Source organism: Gracilinanus agilis, chromosome 1 (assembly GCF_016433145.1).
Source record: "Gracilinanus agilis isolate LMUSP501 chromosome 1, AgileGrace, whole genome shotgun sequence".
NCBI classification, from domain to species: Eukaryota; Metazoa; Chordata; class Mammalia; order Didelphimorphia; family Didelphidae; genus Gracilinanus; species Gracilinanus agilis.
The window spans coordinates 262215058-262242596 of NC_058130.1; the positions used below are offsets into that span (position 1 = coordinate 262215058).

The window sequence follows — 27539 nt, forward strand, 5'->3', positions numbered from 1 at the left end:
CAAGTGACTTGCCCAGGGTCACACGGCTGAGAAGTGTCTGAGGCCGAATTTGAACCCAGGACCTCCCATCTCTAGGTCTGGCTCTCAATCCACTGAGCTACCCAGCTGCCCCCACCATTGGCTTTTAAGGTCACTTCCCACTCTAAATGCATGATGTGAGCCCATGGCCCACTTAGTCCTGCATGTAGCTATGGGAACATTACAAAGAGCTGTTAAATACTTCATAAATGGTCATTTTAAAACTAAATTATTGATTATGGTAATTCACAAAGTAACACACAATTCTTTTTGAGTCTAGGAAAACATATCCTTTTGTACCTAGAACTTCAATGCATTTTTGAACAACTGAGGATAAGAAATGTGAAGTCCTTAGGCTGGAAGGTGTTTGATTGTTTTTCAGACATGTCTGGCTCTTTGCGACACCATTTTGTATTTTCTTTGCAAAGATACTGGAATAGTTTGCCATTTCCGTCTCTAGCTCATTTTATCACTGTGGGAAGTGAGACAAACAGGGTTAATTGACTTACCCAGTGTCACACAGCTAGTAAGTGTCTAAGGCCAGATTTGAACTCAGAAAGGAGTTTTTATGACTCCAGGCCCAACATTCTATCCAATGAGAATGGCCCCTCAGAAAGTGAAATAGAGAGAATTTAATGATTTGCTCAAGGGAACAAGTGATGACCAAAGAGTACTTACATAGTAAATAGCTAAGGCAAGAGTTAAATCCAGGTCTTCATAATGCTAAATCCAGATATCTTTGTAGTGCTATGGACAGAATATTATGCTTGGAATCAGAAAGACCTGGTTCAAATCCTGCTTCTGACATTTCCGAGCTATATGACTGAGCAAGTCATTTAATCTACTTGCTTCACTTTCCTCATATGTAAAATGGGGAGTAATAGTGATGACACCTACCTCCCAAAGATATTTTGAGTTTCAGTGAGATAATATTTGTAAAGCACAAATATTAGCTATTCTCCTTATTATTATAATGCAGCCTCTCAATCTGGAAGTGTCTTTGAACCGTATACCAACAAATGAGTTAAAGAGTGGAAGAGAAGCATTTTTAGAAGCAAATTTTGTAAAAAAAATGGACAAATTCTCAGTTTATTGCCTAATATATACTCTCTAAGAACTTTTTGAGTTGGGAATGTTTTTAAAATGTGGTTTACAAACCAATCCCTGGATCCTTGACTATGAGCTACACTGCATTTGGAATAAAGGTCTCCATAAAACACTTAATGAAATCCAGAGAAGATTTTTCAGGTAAAAGAATAAGTGAAATCACTTTCTCCATCCACTACAATTAGACACCTCCTTCTTTATCAGTTTTCTAAATGTAAGGCCATTATCAGCAGTCCAGAGACAGGGAAACTATACCAAAGTGAATCAATGTTGAAAGGAGAAGGAGAAGGAGGAGGCAGGGAGGAGAAGAAGGAGAAGAAGAAGGAGGAGGAGGAGAAAGAGAAGGAGGAGGAGGAGGAGGAGGAGGAGGAGGAGGAGGAGGAGGAGGAGAAGGAGGAGGAGAAGAAAGAAAGAAANCAGAAGGTCTGAATTCTAATTCCTAGTCTGCCTCTGACAATCTATGTAGATCTGAGGAAGATATAGCCTCGCTGGGCCTCGTAATCTATAAAATGAGATACCCTTTAGATTTTCTGTAACATCTTAAATTCTTTGATTCTAAGAGGCAAACCAAGATCTATATTTCTCAAATTTATATTCCATATGGCCCTTCAAATCTTCTGAGATTATTAGAGAAGGAGCCATGGCCTATTATTTTGAAGTGACTCATTGCCTCTTCTCATTTGAAATCAGATGGAAAAATCCATTCTGATTTTGTAATTGAAATGAAGGCTTAATATAATATAATATAATATAATATAATATAATATAATATAATATAATATAAACTTTTTTCCCTATAAAGAAAATACAAAGGCAGGATTAAAATGAGGAAAACCAGATAATGGAAGTTAAAGAAAATCATACTAGAAAAAGAAAAAAAATCTTAAATACTTGCTCTTTGAAGTGGAACAAATTATGAGTTATACTGAATTACATGTTAGAGCATTAAGTAGGTGTTTACTGAGTAGTTGTGAGTCAAAACAGAGTAGCAACACATTAGTGGTATTATGATAAGCTTCTTCTTGGAGACCTGCTAATGGTTTGAATAAGTTTGAAGAATATCATGTAGCCAAAATAGCTTTTACTGCTTTGAGTATCAGTAACACTGCTCCTTTCTACAAAAAAAGAAGAAAAAAAATCACTCTAAATATACTATGAAATTGCTAAATTTTAAATTCAGACATGTTTTCCTGAAGAGGTAAAAAAGAAAAGAAAACATTATCGCCTTCATTATCTTCCCTTAGCATGCTCATATCATTCATGGGCATAAACATGAAAAGAGAAATAGATATTTCTATTTTCAAATGTGTTTCTTTAATTTCCAAGGTCCCCTTGGTAGCATTTTAATGATGTGTTTTCTTTCAAAAATGTTTCCCTTTTCAGGTGGTATTTTGAGGAATTTCTTTAGAATGATTACTTCTTTCTCTCTTTATGACAGAAAGCCAGCCCTGAGATTTTTTTTGCTTAAAGGCAAACTGGTTTATTAAAAGTAAAAATCAAAGCTCAGAAAATATCAATTGAAATCTGACACTAACAGTGGAGGAAGCTTATAATATGGCATTTGCTTGTTTTTTTCTTTTTTTAGTTCAGGTGAGGTTTTATCGATTTTATTAGTGTAGGGAACTAACTTCCAGTATGGAAACTCCTTCGCCAATACAGATTGGTAACTCAACAGTAATCTATAGTAGTGGAGAGTTGCCTGAGGCATTGAGGGGTTAAGCTAGTTGCCCAGGATTGGGTGGATAGTAGGTATCAAAGGGAAGCCTTGAATCCAGGTTTTTCTGATCCTACCACCAGGCTTCTATGAATGGAGGATAAAGGATAGATGTCATGTTGCTTCTTTAAAGTAGAATAAAATCTTCACATTTTTTAGTGAAACACACATATGCCAACACCATAAATAGATTAAAACAAAAAAGATTTATTTTGCCCTATAACTCTTAACTAACAAATTAATATTGCAGATGTTTAGCCCAAGGATAAAATAAGGTAGTCAGTAATAGAGCTAAAAGCATCTTAGAATAAGAAACACTCCTCATTTTGATAAAAATAGATAATTTATAAACAGTTTGTAAAACTATATAATATATAAAATCTGTATCAACCTATTTATGTTCATCTTATATACATGAAGTATCTATGTAATTCATATATATATATGTAGATATAAATATAATATAATCTCTTGCTTCATACTCCTTTTATATATGGAGCCTATTAAATAGTTATCCCAACTACAAGTTAGAATAATGAGTAGAGTGTTGGGCCTGGAGTCAGGAACTTGTTGTTTTGAGTCATTTTTCAGTCATGTCTGACTCTTCATGACCCCATTTAAGGTTTTGCTGGCAAAGATACTTGAGTAGTTTGCCATGTCCTTCTCCAGCTCATTTTACAGATGATAAAACTGAGGCAAACAAGGTTAAGGAACTCGCTCAGGATCACACAGTTCACATAAGTGTCTGAGATCAGATTTGAACCCAGGTCCTCCTGACTCTAGGACTGGCAGTCTGTCCACTGTGTCAACTAGCTGCCTTGAAGCTGGGAGTCTTAGTTGGGAGTCAGTAAGACTCGAGTTCAAATATGATCTCATAAGCCTACTAGCTATATGATCCTGGGTAAGGTACTTAACACCACTGCCTCAGTTTCTTCAACTGTAAAATGGGAAGTATAATAGCACATATCCTTACAACAAATTCAAAGGTTTGTTGTAAGGATCAAATGAAATAATATTTGCACAAAGTGCTAAGCATAGGGAGTGGAACCATGATAGATGCTATATGAATGTTTATTCCCTTCCCTGTGGGTTCACTTTCACTCACAATGGTAAATCATAAATCTCCCTGACATGCTGACTCCTTCCTCTAGTTAACCAGAGAATATAATTAGTTCAAAGTTGTAATATCAACAATATTGTAATATTACAACAAAGTTATAATATCAACAATAACCTAAGACCTAATTCCAGCAGGCTTATTTAGTTTTGGCCTAAGAGATGTTAAAATTGACTGGGGGTGGGGGGATTAATGCATTAATAATTGGCATAGTTTCTTTGGGGGAAAAATCCATAGCACAAGTTGTCATTTGCTCCTTTCTCAGGCTTCTGACCAACAAAGCAGCATGATCAATAGAGGCACAGGGAAACTGGATAAGTTACCTCCTTTTTTTTTTTTTTTGCATTTTTTTTTATTTTAAACCCTTAACTTCTGTGTATTGACTTATAGGTGGAAGATTGGTAAGGGTAGGCAATGGGGGTCAAGTGACTTGCCCAGGGTCACACAGCTGGGAAGTGTCTGAGGCCGGATTTGAACCTAGGAACCTCCTTTTGATAATTGTAAGATATTCCATTTGCCTGACACATAGTATTTAATAAATGTTGCCTATAATCAATACATCTATCTATCTATCTATCTATCTATCTATCTATCTATCTGTCTATCTATCTATCTGTCTGTCTGTCTATCACTCTCTCCCTCTCTCCTCTCTCTCTCTTTCTCTTTCTCTCTTCTCTCTCTATCTGCCTACCTATCTATTTATCTATCATCAATCTATCTCTCTCTCCTCCTCTCTCTCCTTTACTCTCTTTCTCACTCTCTTTCCTTTCCTCTCTCTGTCTCTCTCTGTCTCTCTCTCTTCTCTCCCTCTCTCTACCTGCCTGCCTATCTATTTATCTATCATCAATCAATCTCTCTATCTCTCTCCCTCTCTTCTCTCTCTCCCTTGCACTCTCTCTTTCTCACTCTCTCTCCTTCTTTCTCCTCCTCTCTCTCTGTCACTCTCTCTCTCTCTACCTGCCTACCTATTTATCTATCATCAATCAATCTATCTATCTGTCCATTCATCTTTCTCTCTCTCCTTCTGTCTCTCTCTACCTCTCTACCTATCTATCTATCTATCTATCTATCTATCTATCTATCTATCTATCTACCCATCCACCTATCTATCTGTCTCTANCTCTTTTTATCTCTCTCTACTTGCCTATCTATCTATCTATCTATCTACCCATCCACCTATCTATCTATCTCTCTCCCTCCCTCTCTTTTTATCTCTCTCTACTTGCCTATCTATCTATCTATCTATCTATCTATCTATCTATCTATCTATCATCATCATCATCATCATCAAAGTATCTCTAAATTTCCTATTTCATTCTTTAAAAAATAAAACCCTTACCTTCCATCCCAGAATCAATACCATATATTGGTTCCAAAGTGGAAGAGCAGCAAGGGCTAGGCAATGGGGTTCAAGTAACTTGTGCAGGGTCACACATTCGGGAAGTATCTGAGTCCAGATTTGACCTCAGGATCTCCCATTTCTAGGCCTGGATCTCATTTTACCAAGCCATGCAGTGGTCTCCTCCCTTTGCATTCTAATCATGAACCTGAGATATTAAACTGGCCTGATGCATGCCTACCTATCAGATTATAGAAACAAAAGCCCTTAATGAGATGATTCTGCAAAAAATATTCCCTAGTAGAACATTCTCCCTATCTGAGATACATTTCTCCATAAATACATACATTCTGAGTCGGGACAGTCAGTACATTTAGGCATCATTCAAGGAGTTTTAGCTCATGAGGACTATGTATAGAGTTTCAACCAAGCTATTTTAGCTTTTGTCTGCTAGGGCAGAAATGTCAGAATTTCCTCTGGCAAAATGTCCTGTGATCTGAACCACATTAAAGTGTAATTGGGAAATGGCAAAACAAACAAAAACACAACATAATGTTAATTTCTGATTTTCCAAGTTAATACACATTCTTCAGGGATTCTTTTCTATTTGAGCCTGTTATTACTGTATTGGAGCCTAATGCCTAGAATTTCTCCCTGTTAAAGGTGGATTAACAGGTTTAGTTCATAGCCACCACACTCAGATGACAACAGATGCCCCCCCCCCAGGTTAGGATTAGACCTTTCTTTTTTCTGCTCCTCTGAGGACATTCTGTTACAAATAACTTATCTAATTTCTATTTTAAAACTCCCTAACCTCCCTCTCATTTAGTAGGCAAATGAGCATGCTCCCTAACAAAAGGTAAACTAAGAAGGCAAGCTTAGTGTTCTCAGGCCACCAAGTCCTTATTCCTGTTTCTATTATGCATATCTGTCAGCAGCCTTGCCAAATTGCTTTGGCAAACTAGAGTTTGTTCAGCTAAATGGAGAAAGTGTCTGAGGCAGGATTTGAACCAGATTTTCTTTAATCTAAGAGTGGCACTCTAGCCACTACCCCTGCTGATGCACTTTATCGGAAAACACAACTTGAAAGGATTATTTCTGCTCGAATTTCTGGGAGCCAGAGTGATGGTTCTATGTTATAATCCAGTCTTGTCCTGAGATTAGCAGCTCTGCAGGACAACATATTTTGCTAAATCATCCTGTAAGGCAAGCCCAAAGTGTGATTTGTCACCCCATTCCAATCTCCCTTAGCCTTTGAGGGGGAGGAGTGGAACTTTGCCAGGAGCCACAGCACAGTTGAAAGGGATAATCTAGTGGGTAACTTCAATAATAACCCTGAGGACTTGCCAAGTCATGGTATTTATCATACCTGCCAAAACAGAAGTTTGCATGCTCAGAGGTGAGGTGGTGGGAGCAGCAGATGGGATTTGGTCCTAGCCAGGCATCTCTCCCTCAGAGGGAAAACGGGATGTTCTAGAGCCAGCCTACTCCAATGGAGCTACTGATTTGGCTCAAATAGCCTTGTTCCACTGAAGGATTTATGTAACCCCCTCTGCTCCAAATATAAAGGGATGAAATGGTGAGCTTTCACCATCACTCTTGCTGACCTCACAAGTCCCTCAGTACAGAAGAAACTAGAGCTGCAGTTAGAGCATTCATTCAACTTTGCACCAAGTCAAGATCTAATTTGGAAGACAAATTCAGCAGAAAGGTATGTCAGGTTTTAGTGTGTTTATTATGTATTTGTTTTTTGAAATAAGAAAAATGGATATACCTTTTACCTACCATTTGGCTCCCCCCCAATATTAATACCATGTACCAACTTAACAGTGAATAACATTTGTTAATGTATCTCTTCTATCTAATTTCTGTGCTTCAATGATGCATTAAAATCTAGTTAAAGTATGTTGAAAAAAAGTCAGCAAACAGCATCAGCATGAGTCTAGCAGAGCTCTGATGAGATTTAATGCAATTAATAAGGAAAATTCCTGTTGATAGATACCATAAAACAGACCAAGTCAGATTCAGATAATTCAAAGCATGTATTAGATTCTAATAATTAAGTTAAATGATCACATTGTCAGAATTTTCTCATTATTTGATATTTATCTAGGACACTTTATAAATATTAGGAAAGAGAGCACCATATTACCAAAGTTAACCATAGATAAAGAACTGTTTTGGAGTAATACACTTTGTAGAAGAATTTGCCCAATTTTTTTTTTTTTGCTGAAAAAAGTTTATTTCAAAAAAAATGTAACAAAAAATCTTTAAAAGTAAAATATCATAGTATTTGAGTGCAACCTAAACTGTTTGGGGAGGTTTAAAAATGACTCAAATTAATTTTTCATTGGTCCAGGCTCAATAAAAATTAAAATACATATTGCAAAAGATAATTTCCAGCTTTAAATTCAGGATTAAAAAAATTTTTAAGTGATTCTTTTAAATAATACCTAGAATTTTGTAAATTGTAAAACCAGATCCAGAACTGGGGTGCTGATGTGTTTTAAATCCTTTTATAATTGTATCTGAGATACTTGACCTTCAAAAAACACATTTGGGATAACAAATGAGTTAATGTAAGTTAATATCAAATACATGTAATTAAAACAATATATAATTAATTATATAATTTATTTAATAAATAATATGTTGTTAATACAAACAAAATCACAAAAAAGAGAGATCTGTCTACCTTCAATTTTGCAGTTGCATCTTTCCTAGTGAATTAAATTATTCATCCTTGAGAAATTGGGTTCAGAAATGATCGCTTATTTTCTTTAAGAATTAACCTTAGCATTAGGTTTTGACTTTAGACTGTCATTATAAATAGGCAGGTATTGAAACTCTTTTGCTAAATTGTAGACTTTAAACTTTAGTACACTCACTGAACACACCAAAAATTGTCTAAGAAATTGTTTTAAAATTGACTTTGTAACCATGACTTTTCCAAATTGATAGTGGTGGTAGGACTAATCTCAGAGCAGTATGGTCCAGTGACTAGAGCACTTGGCTTAAGGGGGAATGCAGGAGGGATAGGACTTTCCATTTATCACCCAACAACAACATTTGGTTTTTCCAAACTGCTTTCCCATTATTAGATACTTTCCCCTTCACACTTCTGAAGTGTAAGGTCACCATAGTTGTCCTCTCTTTACAAGTGAAAGAAGAGAATCGAAACACAGAATTATTTTGGAAACAACATGTGGACTTGAAAATGAATTAAATCCTGAAGAAACTAAGGGAATTTTTTTCCCAACAAAATATATAAGAATGTTGAATTGAAAGTAAAAGGATGAGTTATGAGTGGAAAATATTCCCTTAAGAATTAAAAGTGCTCTATAATATTAATAACATAAATATAAGAACAATAATAAGTGCTATGGCACTTGAAGAAAGTAGTCTAAAATCTGAAACTTTAAAATGAATGCAAATAAAGAAATAAAAGACTATATGCATATACAATTTAAATTATAAACTTATTAAAATAGGTGTGTTGAAATAAGAAATTAGAGGAATGAAGAATAATAAATGTGATTTGTAAAAGAGAGCAAACATGAACAAAAGGAAAATTAAGAAGCAGTTTCAAAACATTACATCATAAAAATTTCAGTGCTAATAGGTCTACTCATGGATAGGGAGTAGATGGAAACAGCTATAGCAGAAAGGCTGCCTATTGCAATATACAAAATGAAGCTTTGAGGAACTATATTCCCTCTATCGTGCTCTCAGAGTGCTTCATTAGAGGAGTTATTTTTACTGAGTCTCTAGATTACCAACAAATACATGCTATGTTTTAACTTCCATTGAACGCAAAGTAACCTCTCCATCCCCATCAAATACACTTCTTTATTATTAATAATGTTAATATTATTAATGGATCACACTAGTCAACTGAGAAGAGAACACTTAATAAAATTGTGCTCTACATGTAGGAAAATTCCACCTATGGTCAGATCTACACAATACAAGGTGAAGTAAACAAGTTGATAAACATACTGTGAATTGGGGCTATTAAATAAATGATTCCAATTTAGAGTAACATTGGTTTTTAAAAATCTAATGCAATGAAGAAAGAAGAGGATATTTCTTTGAATGCTATTGTAGTTTTTTTCTACAAGATCGTGAAAGACACATAAGGTATTATGTCCTTTTTTTTTTCCATTTTCACATTGGAAAAGCTGATAGAGATGATTGAGTTTAGCTCTTGCATTTTACAGATGAGGAAACAGAAACCCAAGATCACGCAGATGCTTGGAAAATCCAGGTTTCCCAATTTCTAATCTAGTGCTTTTTCTCAAAAAAAAAATAAGAAAAGTCTAGGAGTTTAAGGTTTACAGAACACTATTTTTAACTAAACCCAGTTAGAAAGGGTCCTAAGGTCACATATCTAAGTGTCAGCGATAAGATTTAAGCTCACATTCTCTACTACAAATCCACTCTTCTTTCTCCTATAGCCTATTGTTTTCAGAATATCTTTTTGAAAGATGGAAAATAGGAAAACTTCTTCTTTAGGATGCTATGTAAGGACTTTTATTTAATTTTTAAAATGTATATTAAACATGCTACACATAAGATATCATGAAGAATAATATTAAAATGAAGAAAAATAAGCTCTCTGACCTGAAGGAACCTCTCTGACCATCTAGCCTCAGATGACACAACACAAAAATCATAATTCCAATTCAACAAGTAATTATTGAATTCCTATTCTACGCCAGACATTATATAGTATTAGATGGTTGAATTGTGAATCAAAAATATAAAAATGAAATATTTCCTGCTATTAAGGAATTTTCATCCAATTGATATGAGGATGATTAAACTAAACATATGAGAAACAGAAAATAACAGGAGAGTTGAAATGAAGGTATCGTTTCTGACTCAGGCAATCAGGGAGACTTTAATAGAGGGGGTAAAACTTAATTCATAAAACAAAGGTAGGACTTAGGAGTCACGTAGTAAAAATATATGGGGGACAGGAACACTGGGGAAAATGTACAGTTCAGCTGGAACAAAGCATATATGAAGAAAGTACTATAATATGATATAGACTGGAGCTATATGAAGGATTTAGAATACTAAACTAAGGAATATAGGTTTTTGGTAAGTATTAGCCAATAAGAAATGACATGACTAGAATTATTGGTTTAGGGGAAGCAGTTATATGACAGAGTGGATAGAGCACTGGCCCTAGAGTCAGAAAGATATCTTTGAGTTCAAATCCAGCCTCAGACACTTACTAGCTGTGTGCCCTGGTAATTCACCTAATCCTATTTGCCTCAGTTTCCCCATCTTTAAAAAGAGCTGAAGAAGAAAATGGCAAGCCAACCCAATATCTTTGTCAAGGAAAACTCCAAAAATGGGGTCACAAAGAGTCAGACACAACTAAAACAAGAGCTATGGAGTAGAAGTATACTATCTGAATCCTCTAACTTTTAAAGGTTCAATATGTTTTAGCTAATCAAAATTACTCAAATATTACTCAAGTCCCTAACTAGTACATTCTCTGTCAATAGTCCAAACAGGAGTCATAAATCAGGTAATGGGAAATTTAATTGGTTTTGTAGTTAGAGGACTAAAATTCAAATCCTGCTTCTGCTTCTTAGGCAAACCTGTGTGACCTTGGGCAATTCTACTGACCTCAATTTCCTCATCTGAAAAATGATAAGGTTGAACTAGATATGTTCTTACCAGTTCTAAAGCTACAAGACTGTAATAAAACATAATAGAATTTATTAGGAGAGAATAGCAAAGTAAATAAGATTGTGTGTCATCAGATGGTCTATAAGTTCCATTAAGTGTTTTAAGCCTGTGGATAAATGTATATACCAGTTTTTATTTGCTCTTTTAGCTCCCATTTATGCCCCTGGTAGCTAGCACCTGAGCCAGGAAAATTGTTTTGGAGTTTTCATAAGCCTCCAGGAGTTACTTTGTGTGTCACTAGAGGTAGAAAGATAAATGGGAAACCTTCAAAAAAGTCTTCCTCTCCTCCCTTTTATGAAAGTGTGTGTGCGTGTGTGTGTGTGTGTGTGTGTGTGTGTGTGTGTGTGTGTGAGAGAGAGAGAGAGAGAGAGAGAGAGAGAGAGAGAGGGAGGGAGACAGAGAGACAGAGAGAGAGAAAGAGAGAGAGAGAGAGAGAGAGAGAGAGAGAGAGAAGAGGAGTGAGTAAAGTGGTAAGGAAATAGAGATGATAGGCAAGGAGACTATACATTTGGCAGAAAAAGAGACAAAAATGGAATGATAACTCAAGAAGGCAATACTATAAAGAGAAACTTAGAATGGGGAAGATCTAGACATGTTCACATGCAGGGAGAAGAATGCATGGAAGAAGGAGAGAATGAATAGACAGAAAGGATGATTGATGGAACAAGATCCCAGAGGAAACAGGATGGAATAGGATCAAGGGCACAGTGCAGAGAGAAAAGAGTACATTATGTTCAGTATGCATTCTATCTGCAAACTCCCAGTGAGTGTTATTGTAGTAATAATCACACTGAATAGAAAATATATTCTGATGAGGTGAAAATGCCATATATGAGGATGGGGCAAAGGAATCTTTTTTTTTTTTTTTGCATTTTAAGGGTAAACCATCACATGCATCTATGATGTTTTTATAAACAATCACATTCTTTTTCAATTACAAGAACTTTAGAGGCAGACCTTTATCTGGGTTAAGCTTCTTTATTTTGCAGATGAGTAAACTGAGATTCAGAGCAATCAAATAACTTCTCCAAGACCTTACAAATCAACAGATACCAGATTTTTTATCTCAGGATCCTTGTACACTTTTGAAACTACTTGAGGATGCCAGCCTCCCCCAGAAGCTTGGAGCATATCAACGATAGGAATTAAAATGTCTTAGTGTTATGAAAATAATTCTGATCTTAAGAGCCCCAGGAAAGTCTCAGTGATATTCAGGGGACCTCAGACTATACTGAGTTCCTCTGCCATAAAGTGGCAGAGCTAGATTTTGAGCTTAGATCTTCTAAATTCAGAGACATTATCTTTTATTTTACTATCTCTCTCCTGTAAACATTAGGAATTGATAACCATGTTTACTGGTCTCTGGACCAGTTTACTTCATATAGACTCAGTCATCAGTTATGAAATATTGACCAGCATCAATAGAGGGAATTTTCTACATTAACTATAAGATTCTCTATAATAATGAAAACACAGATCAAATCAGATTAACTATATCAATATCTATATCTCTGCATATGTATATATGTATGTAATACAGGTACATGCATATGGAGGCAGGTTTATGCATATGCACATAATCATTTATTCATTAATTTATTCAACATTCAGTAAAATAGAACAACCCAACATGATTCAGGAAGATTTGGGTTCAAATCATGTCTCTGATATCTATTAGCTCTGTGACTATTGTCAAGCTGATTAACTTAGTGCCCCCAGATAATTCAGTTACTACATGTTACAGATAAGTTGCCTGCTTGCACCAATAAAAGGAATTTCTCTACTAGGAAGTTCCTAGACCATGAAATCACAGGTTAAGGCTGAAAAAAAATTAAAGTAAATAAATTAATAAATGTTCATTAAATATTTCAGCAGTATACTAGGTGATATTGGTGGTGCAATGATATACATTTCCAAAGTATGGTCTAGGGATGTCTGGAGATCACCCAGCCATAAGGTCAAAATTTTCATATTAATACTAAGATACTTTCACTTCTAATATGGTAAATGCCAATAGGTATAACAAAAGCTCTTCCTTGGACAAAGGGAAGGGTAGCCCTTGATGATTTTTAGGAGTTACAAACGGGTCCTGAGACCAAAAATGCTTAAAACTATTATTCTAGAGAATATAATTTAGTCTTTTAACATCAGTAAAGTTATATTAATTAGTAGATAAAAATATCACATATATTATCATTATTCTTTGTTCTTAGTAAATTATATTTGGAAATCATTGCTATGTAAATAAAAACAATAATAGCTCATGCACACACATACCCACAAGTACTTTAAGGTTTAACATTTGCCTAGACTTTAGTTATACTGATTTTAGAGACTGGCACTCTGTTACAGAATCCATAGGGTTTTTATTTTTTATAAAGGAACTCTTATTCATGTCAAGATTTGCACTTGTTAAATAGAACGGAAAGAAAGAATAGAAAACTTAAAAGACGGAACAAAAGCATAGATTTTAAGACTGTCCCCTCTTTGAGATAGTATTTTTTAAACCACAAACTACAATTTTATTTTCCATGCATGGTTGTTCACATAGTAATTTATGGAAACTTGATTATGGAAAGAATACTCACCGAACATACTGTGGGTGTGACATCTGCCACCTTGGACCTGGATTTGTGAGATTTTGTTCTCTCCTAAGTATTTTATCTACAATTAGGAAATGCTGCCACCAGGTGAATGAATTGTGATCAAAAATAAATTGTGATCCAAACAATTAGACTTCTTATAGTTAACTGAGAGGCAGAAATGAACATGTGTTGCTTTTATTACTTAGTTTTGCTTTAAAAAATTGAAGTCTTAAGGAATATGATAATATAAACTCATTACACAGAGAAATAGCAAAAGAATGATGTTTCAAAGAAGAAAGCAATGTAGGCTATCCTAGACATCTCATGAAAAGGGTTAGTATCAGGGTTCTGAGGTTAAAAACACATTTTGCCAGGGTCATGTCAAGAAAGACCAGTACTGGACATGAGGAATGGAAGAAATGTGTATGCTGGGGAGGGAAGGAAGAAGAATAGGGAGGGGAAAAATGAGATGATTTGGGATTTATTTTTCCAATCTTGCCATTATAGGCATTACTGTGGACTAGCACCAGGATTATAAGAAAAGATTCTGAGTGAAAAATGATACAATAGGGGGCAGCTGAGTAGCTCAGTGGATTGAGAGCCAGGCCTAGAGATGGGAGGTCCTAAGTTCAAATCCGGCCTCAGACACTTCCCAGCCGTGTGACCCTGGGCAAGTCACTTGACCCCCATTGCCTACTCTTACCACTCTTCTGTCTTGGAGCCAATACACAGTATTGACTCCAAAACGGAAGGTAAGGATTTAAAAAAAAAGAAAAGAAAAATGATACAATAGGTATGGGAGGTTTGAAACATTTAAGCATCAATAATAATTAATATAATACTAAAATTAAATAAACAGTTAATATGTTAAAGCAAGATTTAAAGAAAATAACTTCAGAGTTTTAGATAGTTAAATAAATGTACTTAATAGCATTAACTATTCTCTTTCACATCTAAGTTTAATTTTCTCTTTCATATTGGCTTAGCTGCAATTAACTCGCTCTTTAAAATTTAGAATTTGATTCTTCTCAGGAATGTCTAAGGCCACCTCTTTGCTTAATATGACTAACTTAGCATCAGAATTTCTCATCTTTTTCCCCCTTAGTCATCACCACTAACTAATCTATTCCCTCTACTTGGGTTTTTGGAGAAGGATTGTCTTAGTTATCCTTCCTCTGTATTCCATATCAGTCTCTTAGAAGTCATTTAACCTATGTTAGTCCCTCTGTAGCTTTACATCACACACAAAACAGAAAAAGAAAGATAGTTACCACGTGTGAGCAAAAACCTGAGCCGTCCTCTGAGTAATTTTCCTCAGTCTCAAGTTTCCCTGCCATATTGTGTCTGTCTTTTCAAATTAGAGCTTTTGTTATCGCTTGTTGCAAAGCAATAATAAAACTTCAAGCATTAAGATTTTCCTATGCCCCTTAGCAACCATCACATATACACACTGGAGTTATAATGCACCTTATTTGAACATAACTTGCAAGATATATTTAAATAGAATGAAACAAGGCTTTTAAATAGAAATATAAAGGGGTGCTACCAGAATAGATTTTTGTCATCATTACCTTTGTCTAATATTTCAATACCTACCCTTTTGAGTCCCACTAGATATATTTTTCAGTGGTAGCAAATTTTGTGTGTGAATGACTCGCAAATATCTTTAAAGTCTGGCTGTGTCTCTTGGGTATCTGGGAGGAAGTTAAGATGTCTGTATGTAATTTGTTTTTCAGTCATGTCCGAGTCTTCGTGAGGTCATGAAGAACTGGACATAACTGAAAAAGACTGAACAACAAATGCAATTTGTAATGTTGTATGGAATGGAATGATAATAATGATGATGATATCTAGCATTCATATAGTGCCTTAAGGTTTGAAATGTGTTTTGCAAATATTAACTCATTTTATCCTCACAACAGCTTTGGGAAGTGAGTACTATCATTATCTCCATTTTAAAAATGAGGAAACAAGGCAGAGAAAGGTTATATGACTTGACCAAGGTTACACAGCTATTAAAGGTCTAAGTCCAGATTTGAACTCATGGATTCCTCACTTCATATCCAGAATTATAACAATTGTATTACCCAGCTATCTCTCTCTATGTATGTATAGAGAGAAAGAGAGAGGAACACATACACGTACGAGAGAAACACACACAGAGAAACAGGGCCAGAGTTTCAGATAACTAGCCTGTAAATCTCAGGAGGAAGCACAGGTTTTTTTCTAGCCTTAATTTCCTAAACTGAGAGTCATGGAAAACACTGGTGGTCAGATAGGCTCTCTTCCCTTCATCCTCTGTGACTGAAGTTGTGGGAAGATGGGGGTGCTGTGGATAGCATAGGAATGTGAGACCACCCAGCATCTCCACCTTCCTCAAGGGACTCATTCCTTGGCCCGGGGAGAATTGTATCTGAAGAACTTCAGAGGAGTAGTGTCATTTCCAGGAAAGTTCCACAGAAAAAATATCTTAAAGCTGGGGACAGAGGATCAAAACACAAAGAAAACTTACCGGGCAGTACTTTAGGATAATGTTTGCTACCTTCTCACTCCTTCCCTCAGATAATGGATGAAAAGACCTTTCTGAGCTCATCATAGAAAGGGGATGTCTAGGCACAAAGAAATCTTATTAAACTCTAGAGTAGCCCTGTGACAAGGCATAATAATTGTACACACTGGAGAAGAGGGGGCTATTGAGACAAAATCCAATCAAGAAGAGACGGAGTGGAAATTCTAAGCAGAATAGTCCTTTCATCTGCTATATAGTACTTCACTTCAAGTATATAATTATTTTGAAAAGATGGCTATTCTTTACCTGCTGTATTTCTAATGTTACAAATTCTCGTTCATCCACACGAAACTATAGAAATGGATTTTGTTAAAGAAGGGGCATTAGCAGAGAAAATAAATAGAGGGGAGCTTTTATGCCCAGGAGCCCCTTAAAAGCCAAGTTGAATTAGGATGCTTGCCAGTAATAAAGTTAGTTTCCAGTAATGTTTACTAGAAATATGGGAAGAACTCTAAGGAACCTACTCATAAATCTCAGAGCCTGGAATGATAACCCATTAGTTGCTCAAATACTATGGCCATAGATGGGATTGAAAGAGATTTCATCTAAACCTCTCAATGGCTGTCAATCATTTTTCCCCTTCAATAATGTTTTTTTTCCCAATTATATGTAAAAACCATTTTTGGAATTTGTTTTTTAACATTATGAATTCTAAATTCTCTTCTTCCTTTTCTCCACTCCCCACTGCCTGAGATGGTAAACAATTTGACATGTGTTTTCATACAAAACATATTTCCATACCTATCATGTGTAGAAGACATGAAAAATACTGAATGAAAAATGGTATGCCTCAATCTACATTCAGATCTACATTCTCTGGAAGTGGATAGCATTTTTCATTTTGAGTGTTTTGGGATAGTCTTGGACCATTGTATTGCTGAGAACAGCTAAGTCATTCACAAGTGTTCATTGTACAGTAGTGCTGTCACTATGTACAGTGTTCTGGTTCTTCTCATTTCACTTTCCATCAATTCATAAATGTCTTCCCACGTTTTTCTGAAACCATCCTGCTCATCATTTCTTATAGCATAATAGTATTCCCTCACAACCATATACCACAACTTGTTCAACCATTCCCCAATTGATAGGCATATCAATCATTTTTTAAAATAAGTTTTATTGATGTCTTTTGTTTGTACAACATGGTCATTTGGGATATCCTATTCATCCACCCAAGGAAGAAGCTTTGCATAACAAAGAAAAAAATATTTAATCAAACTCTAACATAGTGATCTCATCTGATAGCATATACAATATTTTTCATTCATAATGTCCCACCATTGTACCAGTTAGTCAATAAACATATATTAAACATCTACTACATGCCAGGCACTGTGGAGGTCTTTCCTCAACTCTTCTCTGGACTCAAGCTTGGCTTTTATAATGACTTTATGTTTGGCATCATTTTATTGGTTTTTTTAATTGACATTACTTATTATCATTTTTGCAGATTATTCTCTTAGTTCTATCTTCTTCATTAAGAAATACCCCATATAAAGTTTCTCTTGCTTCTCTGATTTCCTCATATTCCTCATTTCTTAAAATGCAGGGATATTCAATTACATTCAGAAATCACAATTTGTTCACTAGTGCCAATTCATCTCTGGACTCAAGCTAAACAAAGAATCAGAGGGGTTTTGTATTATAGCAGAGTAGCAAGAAAATTTGGAGTCAGTAGGTCTGGATTTAAAACTTGACTCTGTCTTTTACTTCTTTTGTGACCTTCAGCAAGTATTTAACCTTCAGGTTTCAGATCCATCAACTGCAAAAGGAGATTAGACTAGGAAACCTCTAAGGTCTTCTCAAGCTCTAGTCTAAATCTATAAAAATAAACCTCTGTTCTTACTTCCAGTTCTTCCGAATGAAGCAATGAGTTGTAGGGGATTGAAAAAAAGGAAGTAAGGATATTTGTCTGAGTTGGGGTGCATATTGGGAATAATGGGTGAGTTATCTTGGCAAGGATTAATTGGGACATATTCTAGTCTTCCACAGAAACATAAGAAGGGGAAGATGAGTTTTTATACAAACTGAGACATGTTTTATAAACTGTCTGAGAGAAAGCAGTCTTTGTCACTTGGAGTTGATTGACTGGAAAAATCGTCATTTGCTCCAGCATGAGTTTTTTTGTTCAAAATACAGACAGTCATGGAGGTATTTGCCTAAGATAGAAAGAGATAGGAGAGGGTGTAGAAAAGTGATCTAAACCAGGTCTCCGATGTTATATTTAGTTTGATATAATAAAATGTGGATAAGGAATTTGTGAACCCTGGGCAAATTTGGATAATTTTACCCCTTCTGTGGCTCATAGGGGCTTTAATCTTTCATTGGAAAACATGTAACAACCTCACAAAATAATTACCTGCTTGCTCTAACAGTATAATTTTTTGATATTCAAAATATGTGGTTATACAAAAAAACTAATATTGAAAATATGACTTGTCATTTCTACATCCCTGAGGGTTTCCAACTTGATAGAAGGATCACAAGAAAGGGTGTATTGGAGTCAGCTGGCTCTCAAAAGTCAATTCTTAAAATTTCAGTGTGAGTATTTACACCTTAGAAATCAGCAAGTGACAAATCAGAGCTCAATTGATTTTTTTTTAAATTTTTGCTGTTGTCATTGAATATCTAGATTTAACGGTGCTAATACAAATGAAACTTTAAAATGTATCTTCTATACACATTTTTTTCTTCTGGAATTAGTAGTTAAGCATTAAACAGCACAGCCTTAGAAATAAATGTTCATTTTTGAACATACTAAATTTAAGCTTTCTGAAGGACATCCAGTTCTAATGCCTAATTGTCTATCAGAGATGAGAGATTAAAGTTCAACAGAGACATCAAGACTGGACAAAATCTGAGAGCCATTGCATAGAGATAAAAAATTGAAACCAGGAGAGCTGATGAGATCGACAAGCAAAGTAACATATAAGGAGAAGAGAAGAGAGGGTTCAGATTGGAGCCTTGAAGGACTCCATGATTAGCAGAAGTGATGTGGATGAAGATTCAGCAAAAAAGACAGACAAGGAACAAGATGAACCAGGAGATAAAGCAGTCATGAAAATGCAGTGAGAATATAGTATCCAATGTCAAAATCTTCAGAGAAGTCTAGGAGGGCAAGGATTGAGAAAAAGTCATTAGATTTGTCATGTGAGATCATTAGTAACTTTAGAGAGAACAATTTCAGTTGAATGATGTCAGAATAGAAAGAGTTATAAAGGGAGAAAGTACAAAGGAAATGGAAACACCTATTGTAGATGGTGCCCTCAAGTTTAGTCACAAAAAAGAGGAGAGATATGGGACAATAGCTAACAAAGAATGGGAGGATCAAGTGATAGTTTTTTGAGACTGGGAGAGACAAGAGACATGTTTATAGGTCTACCCAAGTGAATAGATATCAGTATTACTGCCAGATGTTGAGTTGATAGACAGGCTTAAGATTTGCTATAGAAGATGGGAAGAAGGCTCAAAACCTTTGTCCTTTAAAGTGAATTTCCAATCCTGCTATATTTCTCTATGACAAGGGTTCTTAAACTTTTCTGTGTGATGGTTCCCTTTTGGCAATCAGCTGAAACCTAATTACCCTGAAAAGTCAAGTCTACAAGGGAGATATCTGAGTTTGTCTGGTCTTAGATCTCAAGGAACAAAAACATAATTCCACTGCTATTGCTAACCATTGGGTTCATGGCAAAAACACAAGCCACCAATGGCACACAAACATAAGAAATAAATAAGGACACGCAGGGCAAGTGGAATGAATGTGTCCTTCACAGTCAGAGGACCTTAGTTCAAATCCAACCTCTGCCACATAATACCACTTTGACTTTGTATAAGTCACTCAACAACCTCATGGGGCCTCAGTTTACTCAATCTGTGAAAATTAAATGATTTGATTAGATGACTTTCTAACTGTAAATCAGTGGTTCTATGATCCTATGATTACTGTCTCTAAGAGGAGAGGCATTTCACATGGCAATTTCAGGAAACCAATTCTGTCCAAGTTGGATGCAAAAAGGTCTCAGTAATTTTATATTCAGGAGGGAAAAGGAAGTTGGAGCATCTGTCTAGGGTAAGCAGACCCCAGATGCCTTTTAATTACAACAAACGTGAGTAAGAACTGGCTGGACTTACAGACTCATCAGTCTTCTAATTGTTTCTGGCTCTCTATCCCCTACCCCCTCTGAGTAAGGGGTCTAGTCTTTTCAGACTGCATCAGCACCTGCTGGAATTCTTCATAATCTTTGCTGTCAATTTTTTTTTTGCTTCACACAAAGTGAGCCAAGTATATTTACATTCATCAACAATACTACAAATTATCCCTTCCTCCCACTGTAACAAATCTTCCTGAATTTGCCGCGTTAGATCAATGCTGCCTATTTCATGCCTCCTGGGTTTTTGAGGTACATTATGCTTCACTGGTAAAAAATAATCCAATTGTTCATTTGTACTCCCATGCATCTAGTTTGTTTAGAAAATACACTCAGTGGGACAGAAATATTGGATAGAAATAGCAACTGGAGCTTTATTTCATAAAATGGGATCTGGAGATTATGAAGAATTTGTTCAAGATTTTGGAAAGTCAGCTTCCTAGATAGTTAAATTTAATGCATTAAAGAGAAAGGAAGATATTTTCTTTGCTAAAAATCATATCATACTGTCCATGCATGGCATTTGTCAATTTTCTTCTATTGACCCGGGTAACAAATTCACTGGCCCAAGAGACCAAGATGCTGTCTCCCACTAAAGGTTCTTGTCTTTGGATTCACATAGACCAGGTTCAGTCCTAGGAGAGTCTAGCCTCTAAAGAGAGGGATCGGCGTTTCCCTTATCATTTCTGGCTCATTATACCCCCAACTCAGATCATAAATGAAGCTTGAATTTGACCTGTATCTAGGCCTTCCCCCAAAGAAGTTACAATGAGTAGTAGATATACAAAATAAATCAGGTTTCTGTTTTTCATTTGTTTTTCAATTATGTACATCTCTTAATGACCCTTTTTTAGGATTCTCTTAGCAAAGATACCAGAGTAGTTTGTCATTTCCTTCTCTATATCATGTTACGATTAAGAAAATCAAGGCAAAGTGGGTCAAGTGACTTGTCCAGGGTCACACAAACAGTAAGTGTGGGAGGCCAGGTTTTGAATTCAGGTCTTTTGAATTCTAGGCTCAGTGCTTTATTCACTCTGCCACCCTCTGGTAGGTCATGTAGGACAGCTATTTTTTTCAGTGCATGCACATGCATGAACATATGCACATACACACACATGTTCAAACAAAAAAGACTAATTAAGTATTCACTGAATACTTTGCTGTATCATGCATTAAATACTTAAAGCACAATCCAAAAACTTTAACCAAGAATAATAAACTATCATTCTTATTATGCTCGAAACACAAAACATTGTGGTACTTCTGAACAGACATTTTCTATTTACCTTGACTGAACATCTCACTCAAGATTCATAGCTTCTGGCAAGCTAAGGCATGATCTGGGCTGCTCTTCTACTGAAGGTTATCGTCTCCTCCAAGAAGCATAAACGGAAGGGATAACCTCACAAAGGACAGTTTACATTAACTGAAGAACCCAAGAACTTCTGAACTCTAGAGGTAGCCACCAGCCTTGAAAAGTTCATCTCTCAAGAAAAAAAAATTACAAAACAGAAAAGAGAGTTATAGCTTTGGAATCTAGTCAAGGGGTCACCTACATAATAAGCACGTGTTCTCGTAAGCAAACTGTCATAGTTGGGGAAGGAGAAGAAAAGAGGAGAATGGGGATTCAAGTTATCCCCATTTGTATGAAGTCAAAGGGAGAGCTATCCAAGTCTCAAGTCACACATTCAGAAGAGAAGGGAAATGAGCACAGAAGTTATCTTTTCTTTTCAAGACAGTGTATGATAAACCCAAAGAACCCAGCTTTTGGAACAAAAATCCACTATTTGACAAAAACTGTTGGGAGAATTGGAAAATAGTATGGGAGAGATTAGGTTTAGATCAGTATCTCACACCTACACTAAGATAAATTCAGAATGGGTGAATGACTTGAATATAAAGAAGGAAAATTTAAATGGAAAATTCTTATTGGGCTTTGGCCAATTCTTTTTGACAAGATGTGTGACCCTGGGAAAATCACTTAACCTCTTCTAGACTCAGGTTCCTCTTCTGTAAAATGGAGCACTTACTTCACAGGCTTGTTGGAAGAATCAAATGAGTGTGTGTGTATCTGTATGTGTCTATGTGTGTAATAAATACTGTAAATACATATAACACACATATATATTTAATGCTTTATAAAATTTAAAAAGATATGTAAATGTGAGCAATGATGATAATGATAATGCAGACCTCTGACTAAATGGAAGATAGGGAGAAAAATAGCACATGGTGACCAAACAGAGCCTCTCATTATACAGTATGCCAAAGCATATGTCTTGAGGGAAATGGCCAGGGAAGAGGCTCAGTACAACACATATTCTATGGGATGACCCCACAAGCCACTCACCATGTATGTTCCATTGGGTGAGCTCCAATCCATATCTTGGATATAACTGAAAATTCTTCTCAAAATAATTTTTCCTAAAAATCATAGGAGGGAACAATTTTTTAGGTAAAGGAGAATGTTGGACCAGAGTCCAAAATTTTAAGAAAATGATTTATAGAACACAATTGTCTTCATTAAGAAAAAAAGACCAATGACATTCAACTAATTAGTACAGGCAATAGAGCAATGCATAATACTTTGGCTATCTTTATTATAAAATAGATTTAAATAGAGGTTAAAAACTAAAATTATCTAATATGAACACTTTCTGAATCAGAGATCATAAGTAGCCTATAGTAGTAAACTGGAATGCCATGTACAAAAGGCAGCAAGTAAGCAAGTTTGCCTGGAATGTTGACTATGTGAGGAAGACTTATGTGAAACTAGTCTGAAAAGATGGACTGAGCTACAACACAGAAGGAAATGAGCCAAACAGGAAAATGTAAGCAATTCACTATGTAAATGTGAACTATTATCATAATAACATTAATTTTCCAATCAACAAAAGAACTATTTAATACTTTCTTTATCCTTAGCACTAGATAAGCATTGTATGAGATACCAAGAAATATAAGCCATGATATCTGCCCTCAATAGGTTTGGCATCTAGTCAGGAAAGACTGATAACTACTGAACTACCATCCAAGAAGTTCTGTCTTTAGATTTTAGGTCTAGTCCTTGCCCTGAATATCAAGTAGCTTTTTCATCCAGGCAAAGTCATTTGATTTTTCCAGGAATCATTTTCATCATACAAAAAAAATGAAGAGTCTGTATGCATCTTTAAGGTCTTTTCAAATGCTAACATTTTACAATTATAGTTCCAACCATTCTACTGTAGTGAGTACTAAATATATATTGTTTTTAGTATTAAAATTTATGAACCAGTTTGTAAGTACAAGGAGGTGCTAATGGGTAAGGCAAGCTGATTGTTGTTCAGTCATTTCAGTCATGCTTGACTCTTTATGACTCCTGAGACTTTGTTGGAAGAGAGTAGAATGACTTGCCATTTCCTTCTTCAACTCACTTTACAGATGAGGAAACTGAGGCAAAAAGGTTTAAGTGATTTTCCCAGGGGCACACAGCTAGTAAGTGTCTGTGGCCAGATTTGAACTCATGAAGATGAGTCTTTCTGATTCTGGGCCAATTTTCTATCCACTGTACTACATAACTGTCATCCACTGAATACTAGGAGCCTAATTGGCAGGTTCTGCAATTTCCTCTTCCTCTTTTTTTGAAATTGAGGCTTCCTTAGTAGCTATTCCCATTTAGATATTTAGCTTCCCTTTCAAGGGGCTCTTTGAGGACAAATGGAAGAAATGGCTCCTACCTCCTCTCCTCACTGCTTACTTACTCTCATAACTGTCACTCATGGATACTAGAAATATCTGTCCAGAGAGTTGTTTTCTTCCTCCTTAAAATAAACTACAATAACTCTTAATGTTGGTTCCTTGAACATCCAATCTGAAATTTTACTCTGGCAACTTTAACTTAGAGTCTAGAGAAATAAATGAAATATTTTAACTCTCTTAAACTGTTCTCCTGTCCTCTTGCTTCTTGTTCCCATACATCCCTTTAGCCTCAAGGCCAAGGACAACTTCTCAGGGGTTGGAAAAAGAGGGCATTGGAAAACATCTGCTCAAACCCACAGACATCCATCTCCTCTATCCTCCACTCTTTAGTGACAGCAGCAGGTAATGGTCAAGTGCATAAGTGCTATAAAAGTTTAGAGGACGTTTCAGATAGTTAGGAAAGGTGTAATGGAGGATGATTTGGACCTTTAAGAGTGAACAAGACAGGTGGATGGAAGAACTGAGGGAATTCCAGATGAAGACAAAAATAAAAAGTATAAAGTGAAAGTATAAAGGCAGTTACAAATAAAGTACATTAACGAGACACTGAAGGGAACTGGCCTAATGACTGGTTATATAGGGTAGGGGAAGATAATGGAAGTCAGAATGAAGACTTTAGATTTATTGTGACAGGAAATAAAGAGCAATACAGTGTCTTTAAAAGGGAGATGTGAGGGAGAAACATGATGAAAGTGATAGGAATAGAGGACAGGATAAGCTGAAAGGAATGAAAAAGTACATATAGGGCTAATACTATAAGGGAGATCATGTTTTTACTTACACAAAATAAATTGATACAGGCAAGTGTAAAGCTGGTTTGTTTCTAAATAATCAAATGAGATAGTGTATGCACTTTTTGTTCTCAAAATATCATATAAACATGAGCCATTATTATTGTTATGAGAAATGGAAGGAACTTTTTGCTTACAAGAGTTAGTTGATACTAAAATCGAGGGAAATTATGACATTTTCTTTATTTATCAAAAAACCCTTTAAAAAGGTAGAAAATACAAAGACCCTTCTGCCTAAGGCATGATGTCCAGGAGGTGACATTCTTGAAAGTGTCTTTAGTTCTTCAGTTTTTCCAGCACCTAAAAGACCTAGACACTTTTCACTTTGCCAAAGATAAAAGGTGGCACAATCAAAATCTTCAAGTAGTTTATAATCTAACTGCTTAAACTACTACAAACTCAAGAGAGGTTTCAAAATCCTAATTGTCCTATTTAGTTTTAAAGTGTTCCACTCTTCACTAAAATTATAGCTAAAGCATTATATATCCAGTGAATAAAATGGAACAAGAGTGAGGTGACCACAATTCTAAGAACAGCTCTTGCCTGATATTGCTATACTGCTAGAAAAGGTTACTTCATTTTTAACTAGCTTAGCATCCTTTTTTGTAATGCCTTTGCTATATTTCCAGGTATGAGGATTGGCTGAATATTCATCATTTTTGAGCTGAAAGCAATCTGGAAAGGTCACTTAAAAGACATGTCAACATGCAGCCTGCATGCAGGCCACCACACGAGAGTACATCCAAAACCACATTAAAATGTAGTTCCTATCCAATTTTACTATGCTTTTTGATGTATTAATAAAAAAGAAATAAATAATCATGTGGTTTTCTAAGTGAATATGCAGCCTAGTGGGATTCTTATGTACAGTTTCATGTCCCCTACTTCTATTTGAGTTTGTCACCATTAATCTAAGCCATCCATCTCATTTTACAGACCAGGAAGTTGAGTCCCAAAGAGGCTAAATGATTTGTCCGAAGTTTCATTGACAGCAAGTAGAGAAGTTGGATTTAAATCTAAGAATTCTGCTTCCAAAGCTAATGTTCATTTCCCAATATTATGCAATCTCTCAGTTTCAACACCAGACTTTTTGCCGATAGCATTGAGTCCAATGAATGAGGGTGGCTGAGCATTCTTCTACCCAGTAGATCTTTGAAAATAGAGCAGCTGTTCAGAGTTGTGTAAAGAAACCATTTTGCCTGGACTTGATATGATCTATGGAGATCCCTAAAAGCCCAGATGGTCCCCAACTCTGTGACTGTAAAGTGCTAATTGGCCATGGTTATATCTCAAGTGCAGCTGTTTCCCCATTATTCCCCTTCCATGTGACTTAAATTCTGATGAAAGAGCTGAGCAAGTCATGCACTTTCAAGCTGATCTGACTTCTTTGGGGAAAAAAGAACTGTATTTACGTGATGCTTTTAGTTTTTCAAAATAGTTTCCTCACAGTAACCCTGTGGGGCAGGTGGAACCTTTGAGGTAGATTATGACATTTTTCTTCTCATGGCAATTGCTGTAAGAGCAACTCATTAACTTTAGGTTTTCCCATCAAAACCTTGAGGGAGGAAATAGATCTTTTGATTGCCTCTCACTAGTCTTATTTTGATATTTCCTTAAAAGTGCATTTCTAAAGTTTCTATCGATTGCATAGTTTATTTTTCTTCTTGAGGATACAGAGGTGGCTATCAATAATGCATATAAAACTGAAGGAAGGAATCTGATGTTTCATCTAGATTCAAAATATATTTTCCTCAGAAAAATATTTAGAATTGTTTGGTGATGCTGCTGAAGTAGAAATTAGCCAGCTGTTCCCAACATTAATCAACACATCTAGTTAAATTATGAAACACTATGGGAAAAAATCTTCAAACATTAAAAAGATGATAATTGACAACTTTTGTTGGCATTATATAGAATCATTTATTAAATCAGAATTCATTCATTAAGGACCTACTAGGTGCAAGGCAAGCTAAATACTAGGGATACAAGACAACTAATGAAAAGTAGTCTTCAAAGAGCTTATATTCTTCATAATTCTAGACATTATCCAACAAATATATTTAATGTTGACATTAGCCTATTAATTTAATAGACTAATGTGCTATTATCACTTCCACTCACGAGGTGCTTCTACTTAGGACTTATAGAGACCACATTCTTCAGTCTTGGGAAAGTGATATCAACAAACTGCAGTCAGGCATTTTTTTAATCTTCTCTAGCTTCTTATTGCCCAAGCAAGATTTTTAGGGAAAATCCTTTTAATAAAGCTTAAGTTTACCTCACATCTATGTGCTCCTCTAAATGGGGTTAGCAGGGAGCATTTAAAAATATGCTGGCATAGAACTAGAAATCAAGGGGATATTCATCAGTTGAGGAATGGCTAAACAAATCACATCTACTTCAAAATTCACAAGCTAGAAACATTCATCTTATGATAGCTATTCTTTACCTGTGTACTAGGAAAAGAACACAAAGCAGAAGGGTCATTGGCCAGGTCCTGAGATCCAATTTCAGGCTCACCTAAACCAACACAAGTTCCTGATGATGATGTGTGTGTATGTAAATAACATTGCTGCTATGGTTGGAGGCAGTAAGAGCAAACTCTTCTCCCACCCCTTGCTAGAAATCTGAGAAAGAAACTATCTGCGCCCCCAAGTGAAGTAATCCAATTAGAGAAAAGGAAAGGAAGCTGTTTCTCCTCAGTTCT

The 27539-nt window shown here is 35.7% G+C and overlaps 1 protein-coding gene across 1 annotated transcript in view; it reads left to right on the forward strand.

The window, feature by feature from the left end:
• Positions 1 to 6912: 6912 nt before the first annotated feature.
• LOC123231288 (protein FAM240B-like) overlaps positions 6913 to 27539 on the forward strand; it is a 41029-nt gene continuing 20402 nt past the window's right edge. The window contains exon 1 of the mRNA XM_044657549.1: positions 6913 to 7006. The gene's annotated coding sequence lies outside the window, so the exon portion shown is untranslated. The remainder of the gene's footprint in view (positions 7007 to 27539) is intronic.